General features: G+C 42.2%; 1 non-coding gene across 1 annotated transcript; it reads left to right on the top strand.

Moving 5' to 3' along the window:
• The first annotated feature begins 1,857 nt into the window (after nucleotides 1-1,857).
• Nucleotides 1,858-1,964, top strand: LOC115703455 (small nucleolar RNA R71). Its single transcript, XR_004009217.2, has one exon. It is a non-coding gene; the product is annotated as a small nucleolar RNA R71 (small nucleolar RNA).
• The last annotated feature ends 7,828 nt before the right edge of the window (nucleotides 1,965-9,792 follow it).

Genomic DNA, 9,792 nt, shown 5'->3' with positions numbered 1-9,792 from the left:
TCATGTTCTTTATATAGTGTTTCAACTAGGGCTTATGTTTGAATTATATGAATTAAAAAGAATAAAATATTGGACAAAATTCACTTAATGGCTGACCACTTAAGGGACCATTCTCTAGTTACAAATTTGCCACTTTATTTCAGCCACTAATTCTTCTTTCAATAATACCATATTTTCTAATTCAATCCTATAAATGCCAAAACTATTTATTTAATAATTATAATTCATTATCAAATAAAACTGCTATTTATATTATTTATTAATTAGATCATATAAAGTCTCTTTATTAATAAATTAACCCCAAAACCTCTTTTCTTCACAATTAAGTCATTGCTTAGTGAAAATTCATAAATAAGACATAGTCTAATTTTAGAATTATAATTGATAAATTTAAACTAATTAACTGAGTCATCAAGCAGTATTATCTCAACTAGTGAGGGGACCATGGTCCTATATAACCGAGCTTCTAATACGTAGATCTAGAATTTACTAACTAAATTCCCTAACTTATTAATTCCGCCTTGCGTTACTATAGATTTGGAATTGAATACACTCTCAATTATATAGAACACTCTATATGTACCAAAATATAGATACGTTAGGATTATCCATTGTTACAATCCTAATAGTCAAAGATCCTCTATAGATGATCTACATTGAAAGGGACAAAATTATCGTTCTACCATTCAATGTATTTTATCCTTAAAACACTTAGCTACTTATAAATGATATTTTAGTAAACTAATATAATTATTGAGTAGAGGCCTCAATCATTTATTTCTATTCAGCCAAGCTCGAAGGAAATCATTGTTTTACTTCTAAATACTTATAGAAGCTATAAATTCTATATTTATGATCAGCGTTCCCACTCAATTGAACTACCATGTTCCGAAGATGTAAATATCCGCCAGAACCATTGGTTAGCTTCGCGAACAACTTAAAGAACATAAATAATACAATTAAGCTGAACCTAACCATATCAGGATTAAGATCCATAGATCTAAGATCAACCATTGCTATTTACTTAGAAAGATATAACGGTAAGTTTATGACATCTTATCCAAGATCAATATCGGTCCCTTCCAATGTATACTCCATACATCCGATACTGGTAAACTTTGTCAATGCTCTAGAAATGACATAACACTTATCAGAGGTGTAAGTATAACTTATCACCAATTATCATGTAGTCTAAATCTAGTGAACTGATAAATCGTGGGAATTAAAGTTTTGAACATACAATCATGATTATATTCCACTGTGCTGACGACACTATAATCATGAACAAATATATATATTCATGTTCTGGACTTAATAGAATTTATACATTAACTATAATCACGAAATAAATCATGTGAACCATGCAACATAAAATGATTTCTGATCTTTTTCTAATTAGTAAATCCGATTATATTGAAATGAGTTTTATTTAGGGCACAAAACCCAACAAATAAATCAAGTTTAAAGCCAATAAAAATAACTCTATACCATAGAGTTATCACACTCCAAACTTAGAGTATTGCTCGTCCTTGAGTAATAAAAAATAAAAGCAAATGATGAAACATTATTTGATTCATTTGTTGACCTATGCTCATAGTTTTCAGCATATTTGACATAGAAGCTACTTGGGCAGCCAAAGAGGTGATGGCATCAACCTCAATAATACTAGCAACTTTCTTCCCTAAATGTGCTCTAGTAGTAGGCCACTGGTAATTGTTATTGGCAATTCTCTCAATAATGTCATAGGCCTATTTATAGGACTTAGCAAGTAAAGTTCCATTTGTCGAAGCATCAACCACCATTCGAGTATGAGCGTTGAGACTGTTGTAAAATGTTTCCATTTGGATGCAATGAGGAATGCCATGGTGAGGAAATTTCTGCAACAACTCCTTGAACCTCTCCCATGCCTCGTACAAAGAGTCATCTTCAAATTATTGGAAGGAAGCTATCTCCTTTCGGAGCTTAGGATTCTTAGTGGGCAGAAAATACTTCATCAAAAATTACTCTGCTAATTCTTGCCAGGTTGTAACTGATGTAGAGGGCAAGGAGTTCAACCAAGCTCGGGCTTGATCTCTTAAAGAATAGGGAAACAACTTCAACCTCAAGGCATCCTCCATAACTCTGGGCAATTTGAAAGAATCACTCACCTCCATAAATAGACGAAGATGAAGGTGAGGATCTACGGTGGGTGCGCCACTAAACTGTCTCACAGTTTGAAGCATTTGGAACATAACTGGCTTCAATTCAAACTATGGTGCCTGAATTTTTGGCCTCACGATGCCCGGATTGAGCTCATTGAAAAGAGGGGCTACATATTGTTGAATGCTTTGATCTCTATCATCTGCCATGATCGATGTATTTTGACCATTGTTAGGGGCCCACCTTCTTTGAACTCGCTGTCTATCTCCTTAGTTATCCATACTTTTTATTTCCCCTTGTGCTCATTGTTGTGCTCTTCTTATTTCTCAGAATGTGCGCTCTATTTCAGGATCAATAGGAAATAAATCAAGATTAATGAATTCTTGGTACTCGTTCATGTACTACAGTGAATCCTGAAAAAGAAAAATACAACCCACTCAAGTAAGATTAGAACCCCAAACTAGAAATAAATTGCAATATAGTTGATAATACACAATTTTTAATTTCAATCCCCAACAACGACGCCGAAAACTTATTGTGCTAAATACTGAATCAAGTAGTCGAATATCTCTTCCATTCACTACTGAAGACGATGAGGTTGAAGTTTTCTGGAAAATAAGGCTCTGGTTTGAAGTTTGAAAGCAAAGAATTTTGAAAGTCTGAGATGGTGAAAAAAGGAAAATGGGTTTGACGAATCCATTTATACTCTGGGCTAAATCCTTGCGATTTGAAATGGACAGTCCAAATCTTTTCTTAAAAAAAGCACAATTTGATCCGATAGATGGGAAGTTAAAAAGATGGCATTTAAAACTTGCCCATGGCACTTATTTTTTGTCATTACATGCCTCAAGTATCGTGCTCATTAAAAGAGAGGTCATTTCAATCGAACTGCTATTATTATAGCATATTCCAAGAGATGTGCCCCTTGCATGCGCGTGCCATCAACAAATGTATTAAAGGTGCCACATGCATGCCACATCCATGGTACTTTTAATTTTTAGTCATTTAATTGATGATAGCTCAAAGGATACATCCGTGATCCCAACAATCAACATGTGTCCAAGACCTATCTCCAAGAGTTGGAAGAAGACTCCAAGCTCTCGCAACTCAAAGAGTCCCGAAAGCTTGGGGGTAAATGTTATCTGTGGTTCCTAACAAGTGACATGTGGCATATAAAGGAATATATTAACCTCATAATCTTGCTAATTGAAATCCCCCACTACACTCCTATCATGAAGAAGCTTCATTGAATCGGGAAGAAGTCAAGACTAAGAGATAAGTAGAAGTCCACCTTACCTTATCTCAGTTTCCCAGGTACAGAAGACATATTGCCTCTTAAAGACCTGGGATAGTCTAAATGCAGAAGCCTACTCAACTAATACCCGAATGGGTACTCGAAGGGCCTATCGCGAAGACTGACCACCCAAGAGTGTCGCAGACATGTACCTTTGGTGTAATCTAGATCGCGTAGTGACAATTTTGCTTTTTCAGACACAGAATTAGATCTTATCCCCTGTGTCCAGGCATAATAGTGTGCACACCTCATGCACCTTTTTGCAAAACGATTATACCAGACCTCTACTTTTAAAGGTGAAACCTTTTGGTGACACGTGCTCTCTACTTTTAAAGGTTAAACCTTGGGGCAACGCGTGTCCACAACGTACAATGGCTCCCAATTGTCTAGTTGCAGCATGCACGAGCACAATTATTTCCAGAGGGCCTAATAGTCAGCTCTCTCTTGCATGTAATTCACCCCATTAGTGGGCTTTTAGTAGAAACCCTACGCGGGTCATGGGCATGTCCATACTCGCCCTTAGCCTATAAATACTTTTCTATTTCTATATGAAAGGGAGATCACAACCAAAATAATCGAAGCTCTGCCAATATTGTTTTAAGTCTTCATCTTCTTTAAGAGAAACTAAGAACACCCGGTTAGGGTTTCGTGTAAAAATATTATAAACACATCAAACACGCCCTTAAGAGGCTAATAGACTGACTAGTGGACTAAGTTTAATTAACACCTAAACCACGTAAAAATCTTCATCTAGTTAGTTTGTGTATTTTATTATTTCTTTAGTTTTCAAATATTTATTTTTTGAAAATCTCAGTAAAAAGGTCCAATTATATAGTTCGTTATTTAATAAAACTACCTACTCTGTTATTGTTGACCGAGGTTTTCGGTAACCAATAAAATATTATAAGTTTATAGAGCTGTAAGAAAATTAAAGAAGGATTTTTACGTGGTTGGGGCGTTAATGAGCCTTAGTCCACGAGTCTATCTTATTTATGGATATATTTAATACAGAGAATGTATTTGGTGAGTGTTTCACCCTTATAAAATACAGAGAATGTTCTTGGTGAGTATTTACTCTTCTTGCTCTTATGCAACCCAAGATTCTCGACCCCATTTAATGAGTTTTGAGGGGTATTTATAGTGTTTTTGGTAGGGTGATCCCCAGAACTATTGTACAAGTGTATCTGAAAGTATCCATAAAGTTGGGCATTCCCAATGAATATACCATGGGCAATGCACGGTCAAATCCCTAGGTGCTGTAGGGCTTTTATATGGAATGTCCTTATTGTCTTTTGACTGATGTGACTCTTCACAGTGTAGCTGTCGATAGACTTAAATGATCATTACTTTGTAGCTGCTGGTTGGAGGTTGTGCCGTCAGACTTTATTGCGTGTAGCAGTCCCAACACGCTTCCTCCCATGCGGCATTAAATGCGACTTGATCGCTCAGGGGAAGCCTGACACCTCGCGGAGATGCCTTAGCATTACTTGGGCTTCCGAGAGCGTATGGGGCTCCTTATGTCTTCTCCGGGAGGCATGTCCCGGATGCTGCTTTATTACATATGGACTTAGCAATCAGTTTGGATGATAAGTTGCTTGATCCACGTGTCCTTGTCTGGTTGGTCCACATATATTGGGCAAAATCAGGGGCAATATTTACCCCCCAAGCTTTGTTTATTTGAAAAATAAAACAAGGCTTGCTCAAGTGCCTCCGGTTGACTCCTCGGTTTCCTGGCACGAGCTTTGAGCGCGTGAGGGTGAATTTAATGATGGCCTTTAATGCAGCGATTCACTTTTTGCAGCAGTCGATTCGTTTCACGCCCATTGATTGATACGGCGCATTAATGGCGTCAGACGGACACTCAAACGTTTCCACCACCTTAATTATAAATCAATCTAATCCGTTGATCTTTGGCAATTCGAATCGTGCGTTTCCCCAGCCGTTCGATTGGTAGGTGATAGTGCCTGTTCCTCATGCATTTTTGCCTATAAAAGCCACCACCTTTCCTTCATTTCGGTTACTTCCCATTTCTTGCCAACTTTGCTCGAGTTTCCCAGAGAGAAAAAATTCTCAGATCAAGAAAACACTTTCGAACACTCTGCAAATTTCCCAGTCCACCTTCGTTCATTACTGTCAATCCTTCTTATCTTTGTTTGATCTACAGCAGAACCCTCAGTCTCAACACTTCACTGTAAGTTTCTTGCACCCCTTGCCTTACTGTTGATGTACATGGCATGCTTTACTTATCTGTTCATCTTTTCTGGGGTTTGGTATTTGAAGTTTCTGGGAATGCATTCTTTTAGATTTTTCATGTAACAGGTCTAGATTCACCATTTCTGGTGTTAGGACTGCTCTTGTCACGTGTTTGTTACTATTTTTTGCAAAAGACCATACGTTCTTCGTATACTGGTCGTCTAGGGCATAGAGGAGACTGCTTTTTCTCAATTTTCTGCCCTTTCTTTTTCTTTAATGCGCAATGTCGTCTTCTGTGAATTTATTGCACCCGACTCTTGTCCAGGAAATCCTTCTAGGGTTTCCTATTTGGCAGATGTCCTGAGGGGACCTCTTTCCAGCGGTTAGGGGACCCCCATTCCCTTTTTCTTGGTTTAGGGTTTGGTATGGGGCCTAACTGCTGGAATCTTAACCCTTTTTTCAGAATCAAAACATGTCTGCATCTGGTTCGAAGTCGTCCAAGAAGAGTGGCAAGCGTCTAGCCACCCTCGAAGAAGTCTCCCTAGATCCCGTTGCCCAGGAGGGGTATAAGTCCCGGGCCACCGGATGGGAGGCGGCAGAGCTTCACTCCACCTTAACCTGCCCCCATCAGCTGGAGAACATCGTGGAGGTGGCTGGAATCAAGCCTTCCACATCCGGGACGTACCACCGGCCGCCTCGAGATGCGGAGACGCCCAACCATAACTATGGCGGCTTCGGGGCTTGGAGCCAGACGCACTCGATGTCCGGGGCTATGCTTCCTCTCCAGGATTACTTTGTTAATTTTTTAGTTTTTGTCGGCCTTGTGCCATACCAACTGATTCCTCAAGCATACCGCATGCTTTCAGGCTTATTTATTTTTTACTCCGCCCGGGGATGGGGCTCTCCCAGTTCGGCGGAGATTTTGTATTTTTACGAACTTGTTTCTGTCCCCAAAAAGGGGGACAAATTTAAAGATGATTTTTATGGATTCCGGGCCCACCCTGCCAATGATGGGGTGGTCCCTTATAATAGGCAAAATCACGTTAAGGAGTACCGCCATCATTTCTTCTTCTCCTCTGGGTTCCGAGCAGTGGAGCACCCGGAGGTTCTCACGGAGTGGGTAAGGATTCCTCCCTATGAGTGGACCGCGCCTACTCAGGTCTTTCTCCGGAGGGCCCAGGTCTTTGCAACTTATGACCGGGCGGAACTTGACGTCGGAGGCCTGGTCACGACGGAGAATTGCCGGAATCATCCTGCCGCACCAATCAGTGGAGGACTCTAACCTCTCTAGGGTTATCTGTCCCAATGTGAGGGCGCCTGCCGCGGAGAAGATCTTCCGGGACGAGATCATCGCCACTGCCGAGAAGAAGTACCAGGAATATCTCTACCGGAAGGCTCAGGAGAAAGCTTACTCCAAGGCTCAAGCAGCTTCCGGGAGGCCACTTCGCGTGGGGAGCCCGGTCGAGAGGAGAAGCCAGGCGATCGCTGGGAAGCCCCTTCGTATTGGGGACTCGGCTGAGAGAAGGGCTCCTAGGCCAAATCCTTCGGCTCAGGAGCCGAACACTGGGGCTCTTGGCGCCAGCACTTCCGGCTCCGGTAAGTCTCCTTTAGCAGTACATTACGTCCCTTCTGTTGGCGAATATGCCAGTCTTAGGCCTGTAGGGTTCGATGAGCGTCTTTATAGGTTTAGGATGCCCTCGACCCGGTGGGGAGACCATATGAAGGAATTTTATTTTTCCAACTTAGGAGATTTCCTAGGTCGGTCCCGGATGGGTTCTGGTCCTCCGGAGCCTGTTCCCTTAGACCCTTCGGCTTATATTTCATCCAGCTGGTTCCGGCCTTCGGACAGCTATCTCGGAGACGATGCTGCCAGCGTTAAGATTCAGAACTTTGCTAGGGCCGAATTAGAGAGTTAGGGTAGGACTAGCTTGATTGCTACATCTGAGTGTTTGTTGTTTTCCATGGATGTTCTAACACTTGCCTTTTTTCTTTTGTTGTAGCAAGTACTTCTATGGATGCCATTTTGGCCGAACTTACCGGGGTTCACACTCCTGAAGCTCCCCCTCCTTTAACTTCTTCCCAGATGGCCACCCCTTTAAAGGCTTCTTCCAGTGCCCCTCCAGACACTATTGACCTAGTGGATGAGGAGGTGCTTCCGGGAGAAGGTCAAGAAAAGCAATGGGGCTTTTCTGAGGAAGTTGAATAAGGTCAAGAAGAGCAACGGGCTCTTCCTGAGGAAGTTGAAGAAAGTGAAGAAGAGCAAGAAGTTGCTTTGATTCGCAAGCGCAAGGGCAAAATTGTTGCCCAGGAGGAGCCCAAACGGCAACGGAGAGCTGATACTCTGGCCCATAGTCTTGATGGCGGGATCTTTCTCGAGATGGAGGAACACACAGCCCCTCCCAACATTGTGCTGACTCCGGTTCCTGGAGATGAGGCGAGACAGGAACTCCGGATAGCTAAACACAACTACGCCATGGATGAATACTCCCGGGGAATATGCTGAAGTGGAGGCTCTGAAGAGGATTTTACGAGTTGAGATGCAAAATACTCTCAACAACCCGGAATACCAGAATCTGTGGGATTTAAATTTGGATCCCTTGTCAGATTGGTTCGGTCGTTTCCTCGAGCCCACACTAGCTCCCTTTGCCGCGAAGATGACCGGCGAGTTTGCGTCCCAGCTTACCGGGTGTGCACCCAGGCGGTTCGCTGCTTGTGCATCCTTGAACTCTATCTTCCAAGTCCAGGATCTTAGCCACTCCCTCACTGTGGTAAGTATTTTGTAGTTTACTTTTCTCCTTATTATTTTTTCTTGGAGATTCTTACTTATACTTGTATCCTTTCCCAGCTTGTTGCTGAGGCCGGCCGCCTTTCCAAGAACATAATTAATCATGGCTTCGTCCTGTCCAATTTTGGGGACATGGACGAAGTTAAGAAGATCCTTCAGGACCTGACTGCTGAAATACAGCTTTATCAGGAGGATGCTGAGCGCTGGGAGGCCCTTGCCAAGGCCAGTGAGGAAGATGCCAAGCGGAGGGAAGCGCAAGCGGAGGAAATGATCCGGGAGGAGGCCCTTCGGAGAGATAGGCTGGGGGCCAGGCACCAAGAGGAGCTGAGGGCGGAGGGCGAAGCCGCTGCTAAGGCCAGACGAGAGCTTCGGGAGGCCAGGGAAGCGTTGGATGAAATGGCTGCCAAGGTGAGGTCCTTAGAGGAAGCTCACCAGGCAAACTTGGAGTCCAGGGCCAACCTGGCCGTGGAGCTGAAGGAGCTCAAAGACTTCAAAGACCAAGCCTTAAAGAAGGCAAAAAGAGATGAGCTCCTTTCTCCCGTCTCCTGCAGCCGGTGCGCCAAGCGTTTTGATGATGGCGTCTTCATGGCCTGGTCTACAACTGACCAGAATATCAAGCTTACCTTCTACCCCAAACCCGAGGAGATGATCACAAAGTTCCGGGAGAAGAAGAAAAAGCTTGATGCCATGGTGGAGGCGCGCATCGGTCCTCGCCTTCCTCCTCGCATTGATTAGGCCGCTTCGAGTTCAACCCATTACAACTAGGATCTCACTCTTTTTCTCTCTCTCTCTCTCTTTTTTTTTTTTATTTACAGCCAATTTTCTTGTATTTAAGACAATATTTACATAGCTGTTTTTTTTTTTATTTAAAGGGGAGACAATTTTTAAGGCCTGTCCCCGTGCCATTTGTGTATATTTTGACCTGCCCTTAGGGCTAGGATTTTTATATTTATATATGATCTTTTTGGATGCACATATCTTTCTTTTGGACATGCCCTTTGGGTCAGGATGTTTATACATATGCTTTTCATTTTTCTTTTTTGTGCATACTCTTTTTTGACCTGCCCTTTGGGTTAGGATATTTTGACCTGCCCTTTGGGTCAGGATATTTTGACCTGCCCTTTGGGTCAGGATACTTTACTTAGTTTGTTTTTTGTCTGTCTGTGTGGTATACCTTAGTACCCCCCTGAGTGGCATAGAAACTTTGTTTTTAAGGCACTCAGTTTTATTTATCATGTGGAGGCTGTATACAGTTAGACGGTACAAACTCTTTAAACAAAATCTAAGTTACATTTTTGGCTATTGGTAAAATTTTCTGAGGTGATCGGCATTCTAGGCTCTTGGCACAATGGTTCCGTCCATCCTTTTTAGCTTGTAAGTG

Source organism: Cannabis sativa, chromosome X (assembly GCF_029168945.1).
Source record: "Cannabis sativa cultivar Pink pepper isolate KNU-18-1 chromosome X, ASM2916894v1, whole genome shotgun sequence".
Lineage (NCBI taxonomy): Eukaryota > Viridiplantae > Streptophyta > Magnoliopsida > Rosales > Cannabaceae > Cannabis > Cannabis sativa.
This window is presented reverse-complemented; position numbering and strand designations above follow the sequence as displayed.